Genomic DNA, 22231 nt, shown 5'->3' with positions numbered 1-22231 from the left:
TCTACATGGTCTAATGTTCTACTCTTCGCTTCTAAGGGGCTCTCCTCTCCAACTGACTATCAACTGTCGACTTTCAACTCTTCTGATCAAATCTTTCAACTGAAATTTAATTTAATCTGTTTATCCATTCCGATCTCTCGGAAACTACTGGGCCAATTCGGCTGCAACTTTGTATGGACCCTTGCTAGGATAACGTGCAGCGATCTAAGTATTATGGTTTCTGCACCATCCACAGGTAGGTATTAATATTGATTAGTTACCACATTTACTCTACCAGTTTTCTTGGAAACTACTGAACTGATCTGCTTGAAATTTTGTATGGACCTTTGCTTTGATATGATAAGAATAATCAAAGAAAAACGGAAAGAAACTGCAGAGGCATAAACTGCACAGGATTTAGCTAACTAGGCTTTAGAAAAGCAAGAAGAGAAGGAGTTTTAGTAGCCAGGCTCTATAAATAGTGTTTCTGAATTTTTCAGATGAGGATTGGTTATTCTTATTTGAATTTATTGGCAACTGTTCTAATCTTGAGTGTTATTTTCGCAACAACCTGACCTTCTTCAAGTGTATCTTGTCGAATTTGGGAATCATTCACATTAGATTTGGCACAGTGATTAGAGTACTTGGAAAAATTCAGTTGCAAAAGTGTCATTCCTCTGGTTGAAGGTTCAATCCTCAGTGTCGGCGACTGAAAATACAATTGTGAATTACTTCTATCTAGTCATGATCAACAGAACGAGAGCATGCTGCCCCCGTAAATTAAATAAAGTGTTTCGTTCGAAATTCTGTGCAGATTCCCAGGTCTGTCAAAAAGATTAGCAAGTTCAACAAGATACACCTGAAGAAGGTTGGAAGTTACATCGACAAAACATTGTGAAAATGACACTCAAGATGGGTCCATAAAGGACATCTATAATATAAATCTCACTTGCCTGTTTAAATGTATGTATGTTTGTCTAAAACTTTCGACAGAGGCGACGGATTTTCATGAGATTGGTATCATTTTGAAGCTCGGCCCTTCGGACGACAAATATTGAAAAATTGGCTAAAAATATTTATTTCTTCACCCTCAACTGGGCTCTTTTCTACAGAGAGGTGTTGCTTTTTTCGCTGATATTTTTTAAAGTCATCCCTTCTTTTCAATTGACTAGCCTCAATTCAAACCTACGTCACTTCCAGCTTGGCGATGGACGCAACACCAAAAACGTCACTTTTTTTCACGTTCTTTTCCCTCTTCGCAGTATGGATTCGAGCTTGCTTGCCTTCTACCCATTTTCTTTTTTTTTATTGCTCAACACACATCTCCAAACACTTGGGCAACGCCGGGCACCCAGGCTAATACACATATAAATCACAAGCATTTATTGAATGTTCAATAATATTTACTGAACGGTGAAGAGTTTTCAATGATGCCAAGGATCTTATGCAGTCAAGCATATATTAATAGACTGCCATGGTCTTCAAGAAACTTGAAGGAAATACTACAACTCGAACACTCTAAAGACATGTTTAAAGATATAAATTCGACTCAAAATCATAGACTTCAAAGAATTTGGACTTTTCAAAAATTTAATTTCAAATTTTCTTTTCAAAAACAATCTATACTTATTTTCTCTTGATCTGTTCATTTCACTTTTCTTGGAAAATACTGGATCAATCTGACTGAAAATTTGTATGAACTTTTGCTATGATAGGTGCAGCGATCTTAGTATTATGTTATCCACAGTTAGGGATTAATATGGATTAGTTACCCTATTTACTCTAGAAGTTTTCTTGTAAACTACTGAACTGATCTGCTTGAAATTTTGTATGAACCTTTGCTATGATAAGTACAGCAAATTAAGTATTATGGTATCCATTCGATGCACAGTTACGAATTAATAGAAATTAATAGTGTTTAATGCGAAAGTAGACAGAAATTTAATCTAATTCAAATATCAATTTGGCATAAAACACTCATTTTAAGTCAACCCCGTTTTTAACAAGCACAAAGTCTAGCATTGAATAATTATCCCATTTATAGAATTCCATTTGACAGCTTTATCCAGCATTAAATGACGTATAGATGGTTGATATGCTACAAAACAAAAACTTATTTAAAATAAATGAAAAAATTAGAATTTTAAAGTATGTTCTGCCAGCAGAGCAACGAATTGCCGACTGTAACTCCATACAAGAAAGTAAAACACTCGCGAAAACGGGGAAACATGTTTTTTCAATTAATTATTTTCAATCATTCACTTTGAGAAGGATTTTTTGAATCGAGATGATATCATGTTCTAGAAGAGTCTGCCAACATGACTTTACATATTAAATTTATAAAAGTAATGCTTCTAAAAAGTAATATTTTCTAATAACAAGTGTTTTCTAATAGCAATGTTTTCTAAAAGCAGTGTTTTTTAATAGTAATATTTTCTAGTAGTAATGTTTTCTAATAGTAATATTTTCTAATAGTAATATTTTCTCGTAGTAATATTTTCTAATAGTAATATTGTCTAATAGCAATATTTTCTAATAGTAATATTTTCTAAAAGTAATATTTTCTAAAAGTATATTTTCTTATAGTAATGTTTTCTAGTAGCAATATTTTCTAATAGTAATATTTTCTAATAGTAATGTTTTCTTCTTAGTAATATTTTCTAATAGTAATGTTTTCTAATAGTAATATTGTCTAATAGTAATGTTTTCTAATAGTAATATTTTCTAATAGTAATATTTTCTAATGGTAATATTTTCTAAAAGTATATTTTCTTATAGTAATGTTTTCTAATAGTAATGTTTTAGTAGAAATATTTTCGGAGCTTCTACACTATTGGGACCAGATTTTGTGGTTCATAAATGGAGTTTTCAGATAAAAACAATGGTTTCCACTGATTTTTTTTGGTCAATTCTTATAAGTTACAATGGTAGCTTCCAAATTATACAGACGAAATTACATGAATATTACTGAATTATTAAAGAAAACATATTTAATCGTTGAAGCAGGTAAAAATATTATCGCCATCTTGTTTAAATCGAAACGGAAAATTACCTCCCTTTAGAGCTCTCCTGTATCTTACGCTCGTTTTCATCAAGTCATATTCTTTATTTTCTTTAATAATTTTCTACCTGATCGATTTTCGTAATTTTGGGATATAATCATCTTAAAAATACGAGGAATACGTATACACCATTGTTTTCATGTGAAATTCAATATTATGATTTCCGAAATTTCGTCCGATAGTGTAGAAGCGCCATATTTTCTACTAGCAATGTTTTCTAGTAGTCATGTTTTAAAGTAGTAATGTTTTGCAGTCTTCATATTTTCTAGTCGTAATGTTTTATAGTAGTAATAATTTCTTGTTGTAATGTTTCCCAGCATTAATAATTTCTTGTTATATTTTATAGAAGTAATATTTTCTAGTTGTAATATGCTCTAGTAATATTTTCTAATAATAATATTTTCTAATAGTAATGTTTTCTAGTAATATTTTATAGTTATGTTTTCTAGTAATAATATTTTATAGTAACGTTTTCTAGTAATAATGTTTTTAAAGAATAGTGTTCTCACTCGAAATGTAAACTTTCCTTATAAACGTAATGTTTTCTAATCTAAAAGAATCATCACAAATATAGGATTCCATTTAATAACTTTATTCGGCATTAAATAATCTATAGATGGTTGGTTTGTCGTAAAACATGTGAAACCAATATATTCTCACTAAATGCAAAAACTAAGAACGTAAACACACACAGACACACACTTAAAGAATGTTATTTTATAAAACATCGGCTAAAGAATTGTTTGATTCCTTTAGATGATGAAAAAGTGGAATCAAAATCTCAAAATTATACGAAAAACATTATTTTTTGCTTTAGAGAATTCTTTAAAAGAAATCTGTGTGAAAGTGCACTGGCGGAACCAACCGAAGACTTACCTTTTAAGAAGTTGATTCCGGGGGAGTTGAAAATAAGAAAATGCCTTTCAGAGTAAACATCTCCAACCTCCCCATGTTAAGAACGGCTTTCGGAATAACACCCGCCCCAACCTCCCCATGTTAAGAACGGCTTTCGGAATAAACACCCTTTGGAGGTTGAACAACTAGTGCATATTGACCGAAATCTGAACTATGTTAATTTAATACAAGAAGGGCATTCCAAAAGTAATGCCTCCTATTTACTTCCGCCTGAATGGATCACAAAGGATTGCAATTTATAATGACTGAACTCATGCATTCATGACCTGAAAGTTTCATCTCTCTGTTGTAGATATTGACGGTGTGAAAGTCTTTGAAAAGCAACCTCTGTCATGGAGGTGCGTCGTTGAATTCTTGGCAAAAGTGCATTTGATGATAGTGGTGACTGACTATATAGAAATATAAATTCTGGAGCACAAAATGTCGATCGTTTTAATAATACAACTCCCGTCTTTGTAGCTCTTCAACTCTTTTAGTTAAAAAAAAGTAGACTTTACTTTTTGAACGATCCTCCTATGACAAGGTATGCCCTGGACGCTCATGTACAGCCATTGTTTAGCGTTGGCAAAAGAGCATTGAGAATGATGGTGACTATGTAAAATTAATAAATTCTGAGGCACAAAAGGTCGTTTTAATTATACAACTCATATCTTCGTAGCTCTTCAGTTAAAAACATGAGACTTTAAATTTGGAACGAGCCTCTTATGAGAAAGCATGCTCCGGACGCCCATGCACAGCCATCGTTCATCGGTAGCAAAAGTGCATAGAAATTTATGGTAACTATGTAAAAATAAATAAATAAATAAATTCTGGGGCACAATAGGTTGCTCGTTTTAATGGTATCACTTCTATCTTCGTAGTTCTTCAACTTTTTGAGTTAAAAATAGAATGTTTTACAATTCAAACGCTCCTCGAACACGTGTAAAATAATATTTTTCTTTTTTGTTTTTGTTTTTTAATTGGAAGTAAAATATTTGGAGAATGAGAACAATTTTTCTAAAACTTTAAAGAATTACAAAGACGGGAGTTGTATCATTAAACCGAGCGACATTTTGTGCTCCAGAATTTATATTTCTATATAGCCATCACTATTATAAAATGCACTTTTGCCAAGAATTCAATGACGCACCTCCATGACAGAGAGGTTGCTTTTCAAAGACTTTCACACCGTCAATATCTACAACAGAGAGATTAAACTTTCAAGTCATGAAACACATAGCTTCATTCAATTCCTCTGTTAAACAAAAATAGTTTTTTTTTTTTTTTACATCGTGACATATCTAGATTCAGGTGAAACTTTTTTTTTTTTAATGGATATCACTCCAGACAAACCATGGAGCCACTTGATATAAGGGGCTAAAAATAGTACTTTAATTAAAAAAATAAAAAATAAAAAAAATTACCAGCAATAAATGTTAGATGCAATAGATTTTGACCCAGAAAACTAATTTTATCCTCTTTGTCAGAAACATCGTTTATGGCATTAGAAGGCTAAAGAACAAAATAAGGGAAGCGAGAGTTGGGTGGCTGTTGAAAGTAAACACAAGATCCACTCACATTTATTCATTAAAAAAAAGCCTGAATAAAAAATTATAAAAAAGATTCATCTTCAACTCACCTTGAAAATGGAAGCATCAATTACGGACCAGAGAAAATATGGTGAATCACGATTTCAACAGATCAACCGTATGTTTCAATACATAGTAAATAAAGTTGGCAAAAAGAGAAATGGTTTCGTACACATCCTGTATGTATACTGTCGTCAACATTCACTGTACTAACCTGCGACAATTGCAAGGATGAGTCCACTTCAAGTAAACGTGACTAAGCAATTGAAGCATGAGATGTGATTGGAGATCAATATTAGCTCAAGTGCAGCCCACTTATAGCAAGAAAAAAAAATCAATCTCATATTCAGAAAGCGAAGACTAGAAGGAAAGTAAAAAACACATTCTGTGTGAAAACAGTGAGCCACGTCTATGAGGAGATTTTGCATACATAAATCGAGCCGGAAAACCATTGTCGATGCTAGATAATATATAAATATAATAGAACTAGTCTAGCCTGAATTACTTTTGAAGTAAGGGCGTAGCCAGGAAGGACTAAGAAGAAGACGGAGGTTCCAAACTTTCGTAGCAAAAATTTTACAAAATATATTTTGTTTATTTCGTTTCGTTTTAGTAAAGTTTCGTTTCGTTCGTTTTTTAATTATAATTAAGGTGAACTAAAAATTGCAATTAATGCTTATTGAATATTCTTATAACGTGAAATTTAAATATTTTGATTAATTTATGAAATTTCTTATATAATTACTTTGTCAAATTTATTGACCTGATTAATAAATGTAATTTTTGGGTTGTTCTAATTATAACTTTTCATGTTTCATAGATTTTTCTTTGTTAAATCTTGGTAACTTTTGCCACATTCCGGTTGTAATTAAATACTTATAGATATACGAAGCAAAACGAAAAATAAACGAAACGAAACGTTTTGTTTTCGTACAAAAAAAAAATGAAAATAAATTAGTAAATATTTTAAATGAAACGAAACGAATCTAATCCTGCAAAATTCCCCTATAGGTAGGTAAACTTTGAGGCGTTATTGTGAAATAGGAGTCATAATCGATTTGCAAAGCAATAAATAATGCCCCATTAGCAGGCAAATTATTTACGACAATGAAAAAAGTATACCTATCTCTGGCTGCCCTACTGGCACATTAAATTAGGAGAAAAATTCGCTTAAGTTTTCCAAAGGAGGAGGGGGTCCAAAAACACGGAAAGCAAGCACTGCTGTCTATGCCTTTGTTTTGAAGTAGCAACACTTGTTCAAGATGTTTTCGTGTGTAGACTGTTTGGCTGATTTGTTCTTGCTATTATCACCTCTTTGGCGCAACACGTTTTAATACAATGAATAGTGCTATACCCAGTGTTACATAGTTGTACCGGGCAACGCCAAGTTAGTTGGACGATTATTATTATGATCGTTATTGATATTTGTCAAAATAGAAAGGAAAGAATGTTATCAAGGCGGTAGGTATTTTTGAGGATAAAACTTATTTATGTTAAAATACTTCCGAAAAATGCTAACTTGGTGAAAAGACTGTTAACTAACATAAACAAAATACGTGACCAAGGTGGATCATCCGATTTGTGTCTTTGGTCACGTGGAGTTAATGACGTAATGAGATAGATTGAGAGATACGTAGGAATTAGTCAAGAGTTTGTAGTCATAGAGGAAAGTCTACAGACGTTAGTCAGAGGGAGAGAGATGGCTCATGACCGTAATGGCTCCAAGCAGAGGATATTGTCGGAAAATGTCGATAGTTAATATCTAGGACCAACATTGCAGCTTTCTTATGGGGAAATAAAGTTGCTGTAAACACAATTAAAACTTCGGGTCTTATGAATCTTCATTTGCAGCTTTTCCAAGGATTCATCAAATCAAAATCAACCCAAATGGATAAGGTATGTTTTCGCCATTAGTGGATGTTATCCCCCCCCCCAATAAAAAAGAACTGTTACTCGTTCCTTTTTGGTTATGTTATATGACCTGTTAATACTCACATCACTGGACGATCAAATATATCGACACGTAAATATATATACACACACACAGAGACACTAGACGATAATATATAGTCATAAATATGTACAACCACACTTCATTACACACGTTGCTTAATAGTCCACGTTATTCTTGAGTGAGAATCGATTTGTGTTAACAACATGTCTGTTTTGGACAGAATATATTATGGACTTAATGCCATAGCTATTCCAGAAGATAGCCATGCTAGTTGAATGTGGACGGTCTCGGATGGTAAATGTTCATAAATCTACCTATCGGCGAACAAATTCAGCTGGGCACATAAAAAAGATGAAAATTTTTTCTCAACAATCTGCTTTGGTGACAGAAAAATTGAGTTGTGATTTTACTAAAAGCAATCGGCAATGTATTGTGACGAGCATGCGCAAAAGCACACAAAGGTATGAGTTGTGCGTGCCTGTATCGGGGAGCGAACCTGGGACCGTTAGATTACAAAGAAAAACGTTTGTGAGCGATACTCGCATTACCGCGACTATTGGGTTCGCCCGACGGCTATAAAAAGTCAAGCCGAAACAAAGATTGCGACTCGTTTCTCTTTTTTTTTTTTTTTTGTCGGTCGACGGTTGAAAAGAACTTGCTTGTGAAGAGTGCGACGTTTGCGAGAAGACAGAAGTTGAAAGAACCGATTCGTTCAACTTTGAAAAGAATTTCTGGCGTGTATATCGCTTAACACGAATTACTCAGCTTTCTTCTCCCTCGTGCCGTGACATGTATTATTTTAAATCTTTATCAATAATCATGTGTTTTAAAATATTGCATTTACTTTTGAGCATAGGTTTTGTATTGCACTGTTTCCAATTGGACACATATTGTCAAAAATGGCATATTATACGAAAGTGAAATTCATAGCCTTATACAAATATTACGTATATATCTAGATACCTATGAATTTGAAATTTTCTCGCTCTGACATTGATATTAAAACCAAGTTTTTCCATTTAAAAATTATTTAAACGAACTTTTAATATCCTCAGTCATAGATATGTGAGCGACTTCATGAAGATTAACTAATTTGCATATTACTTTTAAAAATTAGACTTCATTAATTAATTATTCAGTTTTATTCTTATTAGATCAGTTTTATTGCATTATTATGTTTAATGTTTTTATGCATAGTTTCTACACTGTGTATAATTGCATAGAATTTAGAATGAAAATGTTCTAGCACACACTGGCACACACACACACACACACACACACACACACACACACATATATATATATATATATATATATATATATATATATATATATATATATAGTGAACTTGTCTCTGTGTGTGCAAAACGTCTCTACTAAACTCGTCTATGAATATTTGATCTACGGACTTGAAATTTTATATATAGGGTATTTGGACTTCGCAAACACTTTCGATTTTGTTTTTAGCCTGCACCAATAGCTGCTGAGGGGACAAAATTAAAAGGAAAACAGTTGATCTTGACAAGAGTAAATCGATTAACTTTTGAATATGCGTACATTTTTAACTTGATTTGTTTTAGCCCTTTTCGTTCATCTGACGAACAACACCTGAAGCACTAAATAACAATAGCTGAATCACCGAAAATTTTACTTTCGATTCAAGCTGATGGCACCGAAAATTAAATCATCATATTATATATATACACATATGAATTGTGTGTAGTTAGGCAGCATTTTGTAGTTTAAACATTATTAAAGACTAGCTCATCACCCGGCGTTGCCAGGTTATATTTGATATATGTGAACATTCTGTCCTCATACATAATTATTTTATTGGTTGAACGAAACATTAATTCATAATGGTTTCTTTTTCCATATGCCCCATAGTAAGTGCATTTTATTTTATAGAGATCTCGCCAGTCCCACTAATTCTCTTTTCTAGTTTAATCTTTTATCTTTTAGTCTCTTTCAAAATATGATGCAAGAATCTATATATCAATACGATAGCGCTTATGATTCCGCTTGCTGTAAAATACTTTAAATATATTTTTATATTTAAAATCATGCAGATATTCGCATTTATTAACACCGATTGCCATGTCCTCCCCTTTCTTTTTACCTTTCTACCTCTCCCAACTACATTAAGATCCAAACTCCAACAGTTGGCCAAGAGCACCCCCACCGCGCTCTCTCCTCCTTTCTCTCAATACTTAACCCATTCAAGCGAGCGATCCGCTTGACCTACATAGACCAGGTCATTTCACCGATTAAGCGAACAAATCCATTAAGACAAAAAATAACAAAGAAAGCAGAAAAAGACAAAAGATGTAAAAAAGAATAAATAAAATAAAATAAAAGTAATAAATTATAAAAAGAAAAAAAGAAAAATCTAACAATAGTAAAAACAATCACTCAAAACACAATGCCCTCCTTATATTTGCTGCGATGTTTCGCACAGCCATTTATTTCATTTGTTTTCGTCCATCCAGCATGCTTTGAATAGATATGTTACATCTAATATTTGAAAAAGGGATTCCCCGAAATATATTATGGAAAATTGTCACACACAGTAGACTCCTTCAAGTAAGACATTTATACTTAATACAATTGAATATATATACACACACATATATATATATATATATATATATATATATATATATATATATATATATATATAAATGTTTAGAGGTACAGAATTTATATATAGTTTTTTAAAAAATAATAGGCGGAAGTTTCTCGAGAACTCTTTCGGCTATCATCTCGTCAGGAGAAAATCGATAGCAACCTAAATAATATTGTGTCGAAAAATAAAGAGTTCTAATGGGGAACTTATTAAATGTGCCAAAAGTACGGGGACACTAATTAAATTTATTTACGTTTAAAAACGATTAAAATATTGGCACAACGAGGGAGAAAAAAAAAAGCGGGAGAAAAAATTCAAAGTTCCCCAAAGAGAAACAATGCGTTTGATGTTTCTTTTTGCCGGCACAAAGAAGGTTGACGCACCGCAATAGAGACGGCCTCCAAAATCTTTAATTTTTTTTTTTTTTTATCTTAGAAAGGTTCTTGTTGACAACATAAAAATTATACAACATGAAAATAATATAAAAAAATTTAAAATTCTTGAAGCGTCATATATTAGAACCCTTCAGCTCACTATAAATGATATTGCATTTGAGAAAAGCAGTAACGTTCTAAAATGTCTTGCGTAGTTCGTATTGGACGGACTTTGTTAACTGTGTCCACGAATACTCAAATTTTTAATCGACCTATATTTTTGATCGCCTTTTCATCGACTTTATATATTTTAACTTATTATCGCCTAACGCCGTTTACTGTATATTTTAGTTTTCACTTTTAATTCTCATTTTCGCTCCTTCGCAATTTTACTTCAACCCCTGATGATGATTTGTGGACGAATCGAAAGCGCTCATGACAGCAACAATTATGGAACTTTTATCAATATTTTTGACTTTGATACAAAAAAAATTGTAAAGAAAATCAAAAAATAAAAAAAGAATCATAAAGCAAAGTGTCTCCGTTGCATTTAATAATGTTTGTTTGAATGAAAAAATGCTGCCTAAATATACCAATTTCAAATAAACATATATATATATATATATATATATATATATATATATATATATATATATTGATTTGCAAATTGACATTAATTTTCGTCTTTCTTTCTCAACATCGACTACATTCCATTCCTCGCATTGTGATAGCCTTCTAAATATCTTCTACATACTTATCTCACAAATGCTTCAAGCAAACTATATCTCATTCATTCATTCATTCATATATATATATATATATATATATATATATATATATATATATATATATATATATATATATATATATATATATACTAGCAAGGTGCCCGGCATTGCCCGGTTGTAAAATACGCTTAAATATGATATTTTGATTAAAGCAGGCTTCGTATTTATTATTATATTATATTGGACCCAATATGTAGTAATGATTTAAAAAGTTAAAAAAAAAATAGTTGCTCGTGTAGCACCACCGAGAATCGAACCCCAAACGTTTAGCTTTCGATTATATTTCCTCTGCCGTTATGACTGAGCTATGAAGACATGCTTGCTGCAACGCTAAACATTAAAACATGAATCAATAGCTACTACATTATGCATGCATATTCATTATGCTGGCGTCCGACCTTCATCTGGCAAATTTCATTTTGTTTTTAAATTTTCACACTTTTGTACCGATTTGACCGGGCTAAACCCCAAATATAAAGTTTCGCGTGAGTTCAAATACCTTATATATGAAGTTTCATGTCTGTAGAATAAAAAGTCTAGGAGGAGTTTGGTAGGCAAAACTTTTTAAACAAAATTATATACACATACATAAATATATATGGGAAGAGTTTTGTGTTTACTATAAACTTTTTATGCAAATATTATGCAAGTATAAATCATGTAGAACATCTGCATGCATATAATTGCACGTAATAGTTAACTAAAGATGATCATCCCATAAGAAAATCGAAAAAACTAATAGGGAATTAATTAAAGTGAATGTTTAAAAGAATATGCAAATTAGCTAGATCTTTTGCTGGTGAATTCAATTACACGACCCATATGTAAGAAAGTTGTTTTAAATAAATAGAAAAAAAAGGTATTTTTTTTAATATGAATAGTAATACACACACAAAAAACGCAATTTTATAGGAGTATATATATATAAGTGTGTGTGTGTAATTTCATCTAATATCTACGAAATCTACTCTGATAACTTTACTATATCTATATTATTTCATGGAAACATAAACTTGATAAGCTGATTGTAAAGTTGTTTAATTGTTTTTAGTTTCTTCTTAATAACCTTGTACAAATACTAATTCTTTTTGATTAGATTCATTGGGGGAAAAAAAAACAATAAATTAAAAACTCTAGTATTCCTTGACAATAATCGTACATTGAATCTTATTTGGAAGCTTCGTCCTATAATTCTATACCTAAAAACAAATCTTTGTACAGAATTGTCTTAACCGTCACAACAAACGAATATGTTCTAACGAAATGGTGAATGAGTTACAATATGTTCAGATGTCGTGTGATGTTTTCAGTAAAACTTGATCGCTTGATGGTTTGATCCAATTCCACAAGTCAATCGCCCCACTTTCACCGTATTTAGTTTTAGCCCTTTGAACACACAGTCCTGTTTAAACATAAGCGATCTCAGGTGATATGATCGCAGCATGATGCAAAGTGGGCAACCACATGGTATTGTGTTCACGGTAAAAAAACAAAACAATGTCTATAACAAGCATCGCGTATCTTAGTTATGTTTCTTCGACCGTCTTGTTCGCAAGAATGTTGTGATATCTTTTCAAGAATTCGTCACAAAAATAAAATGTGTGTGTGTGTGAGAGAGAGAGAGAGAGAGAGAGAGAGAGAGAGAGAGAGAGAGAGAGGGGTTTGATTGAACAGTCTATACGCTAGGAGCAAGCTCGATTTAATGCATCTAAAAAGAAAAAGAAAATAAAGCAAAAAATTGGCAATTGTTATACTAATTGCTTGAAAGCATGTTTTGATGTCTTCTCGGAGGTTAAATGTTTTACCCAAAACATCATCATCACTATCATCATCATCATAAATGGCCCTGTCGGTGGGGCATTAGAATATGCCGACTGCCCCCCTGCAGAGGGTAAAAGTCCCTCAATGGGGGTCCTGGATATGACCTTAAACTATATCCAGTGGTGAGGCCCCAGCTTGTGGGCTTTGGGGAGTGTGGAGCCACCCTTTAATTACCATTGCTCCCAGGTCCACTCTGACCCAGAGTGGTAGTACCTGTTAGGGTTCCAACTATGGGTTAAATAGAAACCGACGTGAAAACAACAAATATATTCTATTAAAAAAATTTTTCTTCAAAATCTTTGAATTCGGCATTAAATAACCCGAAAAGGGTTGATATGCCGTAAAACAAAACCAACCAACCAACCAAATCATCATAAATACTATCACCATCACCACCATTATCATCATTACCACCACCATACCATCATGATCGTGATGACGATAATCATCATCATCACCATCATCATCATCATCATTACCACCACAGCCATCATCACCACCACCACCACCACCACCACCACCACCACCACCACCACCACCACCACCACCACCATCATCATCATCATCATCATCATTACCACCACAGTCATCATCATCATCATCATCATCATCATCATCGATTTATTGTGCTTTTTACATGCTGGCATGTGCTGAATAGCGTTAAGAAATTAACTTCTAAACTTACCTATCTCTGCCCAAGTCTTTATCTCTACCCTCATATCTCTCAAGTCCATTTTCCTCTCGTGTTTTCATTAGTCTTCTCCCTCTGATCTACACCGTGTTCCACATCTACTGACCCAAGAACTTTCATCCATTCTTTAAACGAAGTTCACTTCTCTGCACGCATCTACCTCTAATGTCCAAATTAAATCTTCCTCTGAGGTCATCAGATCTAAGCCTGTCTTTAAAACTCACATTACACATCTATCCAATCATTCTCGTATTATTTCTAGCTATGCAACACAAAAATCAACAAAAATCAAATTATCCATACATAGATGATTACTTTTTTACGTTTGTGATATTTTAAATCCAAATACCATAACATATCCACGCAAAAAATTAGTTTTATTTTAGCCCCACCCCTTCAAAGACAGACTCACATAAATAAACAATCCAAATACATTTGGTTCCAAATTATGCATTTCCTTCAATCTGTTTTATTTTCTCACATAAAAATTTATCTTTCGGCATTAAACTGGACATTTTTCTGTTTTTTCTTGTAGAATTCAATACACATGAAATTTGTCCATTTTTACAGGCTGTCACACAAGTAAACTCATCTCTATCGTGAACGCATATTCTATCATGGAGTGTTTAGTTTCGATTTTTTTAACGAATTTACACAAATGTGTATGACACAAATGTGTATCATACAAATTTGTATCACACAAATGTGTATCACACAAATTTGTATCACACAAAATAGTTTGGGTTTACTGTATCTACGTTTCTATAATATATAAGTTTAAAAACATCTTATTGAAAGCAGCTATAGATAAATTCATATGCAAAATTGTTTCTCTACAACAATTTATGGACAAAATTTCCCCGTATTTTTTATCTAATTCTAAATATTTTCATCGAATCTACAATAAAAAATATTTGATAAATAATACTTCATTTTAATTCATAAAAGGAAAGTCGTCATTTTCTTTAAAAAAATATAGCTTGTATATTAATTTACATCGAATATATAAAATTATCTAGATAGATTTTTGAAGTAAAAAATAAATCAATATTTTCCTATTTTTTTTTCAATTATCTTAAATTAGTCAATCACCAAATTCGTATTTGACAGAACGAAAATAAATGTATGGTTTTTGAAGGTAATGGAAAACTGTACCGACACGGCAGAATGCTATTTAATGTTACAAATGATGTAACTGCCTTTCAACAAGAAATTAAAAAAAAAAAAACTTGTTCCAGAACAAACACTAGGATAAATAAATCGTCATGATAAATAGAAAAACATGACTGAATATAAAGGCGTTGTTAACAGTAAATCGTACGAAAATCTGGCCTTAAATGAAACAAAATCTGCAATTTCTGTGGTAAAAAAAATTACGAAGTAACGATGCCACACTTCCAACACTCGACGTTCTGATATCAAGAACCTCCCAACTGCAAAAAAAAACATATTCAAGAACAAACACTAGTATAAACAAGTCGCGGAGATAATCCCTTATTTTCATTGAAAGCAGCTCTTGATAAAGTTTCCAATCATGCAGTTCCTTCAATATGTTTCATTTTCTCACATAAAAAAATCATAATAAATGATTATTTTTTTTACATTTGTGATGGTTTAAATCCAACTACCATATTATATCCACACAAAATTAGTTTTGATTTAACTCCTTCACAATCCAAATGCATTTTGGTTCCCAATTATGCATTACCTTTGATCTGTTTTATTTTCTCACATAAAAAAAATCATCCTTTCAGCGTTGTCCTGGACATCTTTTTGGCTCTCAGACTTTACAAATAATGATTACTGATGCATGTATTATTAAAACTACATTAACTGCTGGGATTAGACGGGCAGGAAGAGCTAGTATTAAATAACGATGTTTAATAAGAATAAGTCTTTTTCTTTATGCGACCGAAGACACCACCCAAATACATTTGGTGTCCAATTATGCATTTTCTTCAATATCCTCCATTTTCCCCACAAAAAAAAATCATCTTCTTGGTGTTAAACTGGACATGTTTCTGTTTCTCTTGTAGAATTCAATAAACATTAAGTCCACCCATGTTTACTGATTGTTAGACGTCAAATGAACTTGTTCATATTTACTTGCCTCCCCACGAGGACAGAGTTGGACACAAGGTCGGTTTTTAAGGTATATATTTTTACTTCCTCTGAAAAAGTTACAAAAGAACAAAACAGTAAAAAACAAAATTTGGCACAAGACCACTTAAAAAATGGAGAGTGGGGTCTGTGGACATCCTCGTCACTGTACTTTTGCTGGTCCTGGCTATTGTTATCATTCACCATAATACCTCACACACACCGGGAGTCGTCCTACTTAAGATTCACAAATGAAATCGTTTTTTTTTTGTTTTGTTTTTTTTAACAATGTAAATATAAAATTTGAAGAGAAATAAAAAAAATATAATATAATCATTTATTTATTTCATTAACGTGGGGTGGGGGAAAAATTCCAAAAAATAAACAAAAAAGTATTAGTAGGATCCTTCCACCCCTCTCTAAATGGTAGACCACCCACTGTTTTCCGGTTTGTTGGGACCCGAAAACAAGCTTTATTAGACGTCAAGTTAACTCGTTATCTCCATCGTAAACGCATATTCTATTATGGAGATGTTTAGTTTCGATCTTTTCATAACAAAATTTATATCATAGAAAAATAAATCGGGTTTACTGTATCAACGTTGCTATAACAGACAAGTTAAAAAAAAAAATTCCCATTGAAAGCAGCACCAGATAAATTCATATACAAAATCATCTCTCTAAAATCATTTATGGATAAAACTCCCCTGTTTTTTTTTGTTTAATTCTAAATGTTTCCATCGAATCTATTATAAAAAATATCCATTTGATAAATAATATTTCATTTTCAATTCAGAAAAAGAAATTCTCCATTTTCCTTTAAAAATTATATAGATTGTATATTAATTTTACATCTAATATATAAAATTATCTTGTCAAATTTCAGGAGTAAAAATATTTTTTATAATTAAAGGAAAATTTAAAAAGCAATTATTTAAAAAAAAAAATTCCATTATACAAATTTCTTTCTTTATCGGGAGGTAGATGTAAACGTTCAAATTATTTCTTGAAACGTAGAAAACATTGTTCACTAAAATGATTCTATTTGTGTTGGTTCTTTATATTTCAGACTGGGATCAAAGTAAAATATCTCTTCTCTCCTCACAAACAGGAGGAAGCAATTACATTTTCTTAAACCTTTTCGTGGAAGCTAGATTTTCCCCAAAATTAAAAACCTATCCTATTTCTAACAAATAATTTATGGACACATTTAACATTGACTGATGTAATCTGAAAATTTCTTACTGGTGATATATCCCTTCATACTGAACAAAGTCATAATACTTTATACACCATCCGCTATTTCACATTTCCTACAGCTACATACCTTAAAAATAGAGCTATTAATACTGGCATAGTGATACGGGACAAGGAGAAAGAAGCAACCTTAGTAGAAGTTAGTGTCCCCAGAGCCGTGAGTGAAAAGATAACGACATACCAATGCCATATTTATTACATGAAAAGAAATTGGAATCTTAGGAAGATCTCTATCATCGCAGTAATTATAAGGAGCAACTGGACTTAAGAAAAAGAATTTCAACAACTACCTGGCAAAAATACCCAGTGAAGCAAGTGCAAGAGAGATTCAAACAATTGAACTTAAAGGCCGGTTAGAATCGTAAAAAGATCTCTCGATTGGAATGTATGAGATAGTTGGTGAATGTCTTGCATCCGGTAGCATGCCCCATCCCCAGTTTAAACAAAATGATAAGAAATATTTAAAAAAAAAAAAAAAAGGTGGGGGGCAAACTCTTCTGTATTTAGCATGTCACCTTGATTAGAAACAAATAAACAATATTCGGTTTAACGTCTGTTTTATATGTCTTAGACTTTAAATAATAATTACTTATGCATTTATTATTAAAAATATAAAATATGAATCTTTGCTGTCTATTAACCATTACAAAATACTTCCATTATGCTGGCCTCATCCATTTCGCCTTTATCGCTTATTTTTTGATACACCTGTCTTGTGAGTAGGCCTTAATCATGACTATGTTCCAATTATCACCTAACCTAGTTCTATGTGAAAAAAGGCAACATGTCTTCCGAATTCTGGCATAAACTCTCTTTTATAACTAGCAGCATGCTCCAAACTGTTGTCCCATTGCAATCATGCACTGTTTGTAATAGTCCCACTCGATTTGCAAACAGATAACCATGGATACATGAACTGAGAGAGATGCTGTTCACATTTCATGTTTATTGGAATTAATTATTTAATTTGAGAAAACGTACAAAGTTTATTTACAAAATGATTATTGTATCGACAAGAATAGTAGTTCATGAAATTTGTGTCAATCATCATGTAAAAAAAATTGTGAAATATCAGCTGCTAAAAACTATTAAGCTGTGATACGTGTAAAAAAAAAAATCTGACACTAATCTTTTTTTTTCTTATGGAATTCATCCAAATTTTTGTTCATCTTCTTTTTTTTTTTTAGTTTTTGGGAAATCTGAATTAGGGCATTGATTTCAATTGGAATGGACGATGACTATTTTTTGTTTTCTCACACAAAATCTAAAGATTGCTCATTAATTTTAATGAACTTTTATTGTCTTGTTTATTTAGTCATGTCTAAACATTATGCATAGATTGAGCAGTTGGTAATGTTGGTGCGACTTAGATGAGCTGAATGAAGATTCAGGATGTCTAAGTTATGAAAATTAACTAACTCGACATGTGAGAGTTCTTATGGATCCGTTTTGGTTCTTCTTCGTTATAATAACAAAATTCAAAAATCGAAATATTGAATTTCAAGTAAAAACGAATAGTGTCTACTTAATCGTCATGTCGCAGTAATGAAAATATCTAAAAATTACAAAAGACAATAAAGTAGAAAATAAGGAAAATAGTTTTCTTGCACGTTTGCATACGTATTAAACTGAATAGCACGCTTAATAGAAGAGGTAATTAATTTTTGTACAATTCAGGACAAATGGGTTATTTTCTTTTGTATTTACGTCACATATTACAAGCAAACATGGCGGAAACGCTTTTTTTTATTTCGTTAAATCATGGAAATACTTGTTTCATGTAATGTTCCTGAAATATTTAACTAATTGCTACATGACAATTAAGTAGATAACATTGCTTTAAGTTGAAATTGACAAATAATATAAGTAGTTATTGTTTTTTAATGAAAACTTATTTTTTCGACTGTTGCATTTCGCTATTATAATGAAGAAGAACCTCAGTTTTAAACAATTTTAAATGTGTATTAATTCTTTTGTGGACTGTTAGCCTCATCTTCATTGTTGTTGTTTTGACCGAAGGAGTCTATGGCACAATGGATAGACATTGAGTCTCTATGGTTCCAAGTTAGGATTGTCTGAAGATAGCGGTTTCAATCCTACCCAAGCAGGCCAGAGGATTAGTTGACCAAATTGTGGGGAGGCAACAACTATGGAAGGCAGTAATTGCAAGACTCAGCATTCCTGTCCCGTTGCAATTAATCACCTGAAGAAAATCAGAGAATAAGTTAGCCAAAACGTGATGAAACAACAACTATGAAGATGAGGATAACAATCTGCAAAAAAGAATAAATGCACAAATTATGAAGCCTCATCTCAAAGGATTAATATATATATATATATATGTCGTAAACCGGAAAGTGGGTTACATCACTCGTTACAAGGTCATTTGAGTTTTATAATCATATATATATATATATAATATATAAACCGGAAAGTGGGTTACATCACTCATTACAAGGGCATCTGAGTTTTATAATTATATATATATATATATATATATATATATATATATATATAATTATAAAACTCAAATGACCTTGTAACGAGTGATGTAACCCACTTTCCGATTTATATATTATAGATGTAACCCACTTTCCGGTTTACGACATCCGGTTGCGCATGTGCGCATAAACATTAATCCATAACAACATAAACAATTAACTACAAATCACTTCTTTTGCAGATTTTCACCTGCGCACTGAAATATTAACATTATTATTTTGAAATTATTATTTAACATGGGAAGAGTGCGGGTGTTTTGCAACTATTTATTACAACTATACTGTCGCTATTTTCTTACAACTAAACAACTTTAACCCGTTGACAAACATAAGAACAATTGTAGTAAAGCCAAGACTACTACTACTACTACTCTCTCTGTCCCTTTTCCTTCCTTTCTTTTTTTATTTTTTGTTTACATTTCTAGATACAAAATAGTTGTGTGAGAACGGTGAATTTGTTGACACATTTACTAATCTGCTTCAATATTTTTTATTTTATTTTATTTATTTAGGTTTTATTTTTTTGTTTCAAGTTTTATTGATTATATTTTTTTAGATTTTAAGTTTCTATAATTTGGTTGAAGGATTCTAATATGGGTTTTTCATTCTTATATTTCTCATCGGTAGGCTCATATGCATTTTTGCTGCTAAATGACTTTCATCGGCATTCGATTCGTAGGAAAATCATGTTTAATTTTCGATTTTTGAGCAATTATTCGGAAAAATAGGTAACTTTACACGAATAGGGAGGATTTTTTTCCATGTTTGATTGATCCGTCCATGATTTTTCATTTTAATATACTTTCATAGAAATGTTTGCTATGTCAAAAATAAAATTATTTTCTTTACGTCGCAAGTGTCACACTCATACATGAATTCCATAGCTAATATAACATACTGATACACATATTAGTGCTGGAACGATTAATTGGAATCGGAATCGGGAATTGTAAAAATCAAAATATTTGAGAGTATTGGAATCAGTATCGGAATCGGAAAAATCTGTACAGATTTTCCGATGCCAAAACAATACTTTTAATTGCCTTTTTTATTTGATTTTGTTTAAAGCAAAATCTTCCATTGTTGGTAATAATGATAAAATAATAAATATTTATTGATTTTAAACCACCAGTGAAGCTAAAATCGATAGCTCGTCCCTCACAAGGATATTTTACGTTTAGGAAAATATTTGCACATTTAACATGTGTGTTTTTAAGATAATCAGAGAAAAAATACAACTATATAGTTAAACATTTAGAGATTTCTAAAGAATTGGAATCGGTAATCGTATCGGAATTGGAAATTTATTACAGAATCGGTAATTGTATCGGAATCGGGAAAAATATTGGAATCGTCTCATGACTAATATATATCAAAGTTGTTAGCAGTTGAACATTTAAATTACGGGATCTAAAACATTTCTCTTGAAATTGAGTTCAAAATAGACTTCGTAGCCTCATAGGAGATGTCCTTTTCTCTTCCTTGCAACCTTTATCTCACAGAAGAGATGTTGCGAGTTTGTCTCTAATGTATCGTTATTTTCATGGAAAGTGTTCGAATGTGCTTCAATCTATGGCCCCCCCTCGCCAAACTTTCACAAGAAACACTCGTCTAGCTGTAAACACTATCAATAATTCCCCCCACTCTTTATCTGTGCCTAAACCTAAACGTAGATTCCATGAACAAAGCTTTTTTCTTAGAACTGCACGCCTGTGGAATTGTCTTCCGTTTTCCTGCTTTCCGGCTGACTACAATATGGTTGTCTTCAAGTCTAACGTAAATAAGTTCTTGATGAGCCGTTCCATATAAGTTATCAACTTTACCAAATTTTCATTACTAATGATTACTATAATGTCCAATTTCTACTGTACACTCTTTAACCCTTATCCTTGAGTGGCCTCTTGGCCTTGATAATGTGGTGATGCCTATGTAAAAAAAAAAAAAAAAGTATTTATGCCATAAAAATGTTGAATAGTTCAATTCGTGACGTCAATAGGTACAGTACTAGTCTATTATTACACAGTTCTATTTACATTAATGTGTGCGAAAGGTGATAACCACTGAACTATCGTCTAGTGTTAGGACAATTAATCGGAATCGGAAATCGAAAAAAATCGGACCTATTGGGGGTATCAGAATCGGAAAAACGTATGCCTATTATCTAATGCCCAAAACGATTCTTTTTATTGCTTTTATTTCATTTTTTTTTTGTTTAAAACTTAATTTTCCGCAGCTCGTATTAATGATGAAATGATGAACATTTACTGATTTTAAACTACCAGTAAAACTAATCTATAGGCCACACCCATAAGTGCATTTTTTGTTTTACATTTGCAAGCATATATACACATATTACATGGAGGTTACGGTAATTCTCCGGCCCACAAAACAACTATATATTTTGACATTTAAAAAAGAATCGGAATCGGTAATTGTATCGGAATCGGGAATTTACAACAGAGTCCGTAATTGTATCGGAAACTGGAAAAATATTGGAATCGTCCCATCACTACTCTCCCCCTCAAGTAGTTTATTAAAAGCGAACATCCAAAAAGGAAACAGAATATAGACTTCCTGGAAGTTAACGCCGAAGAG

General features: G+C 32.0%; 1 protein-coding gene across 1 annotated transcript in view; it reads right to left on the bottom strand.

The window, feature by feature from the left end:
* Positions 1-5790, bottom strand: part of LOC145293098 (ionotropic receptor 25a-like) — a 322383-nt gene extending 316593 nt beyond the window's left edge. Inside the window, exon 1 of the mRNA XM_080139474.1 lies at positions 5575-5790. The gene's annotated coding sequence lies outside the window, so the exon portion shown is untranslated. The remainder of the gene's footprint in view (positions 1-5574) is intronic.
* Positions 5791-22231: the final 16441 nt, after the last annotated feature.

This window comes from Euprymna scolopes, chromosome 14, assembly GCF_053919585.1.
Source record: "Euprymna scolopes isolate OS-2025 chromosome 14, ASM5391958v1, whole genome shotgun sequence".
Lineage (NCBI taxonomy): Eukaryota > Metazoa > Mollusca > Cephalopoda > Sepiida > Sepiolidae > Euprymna > Euprymna scolopes.
The sequence above is the reverse complement of the archived record's forward strand: the minus strand, read 5'-3'. Positions and strand labels throughout refer to the sequence as shown.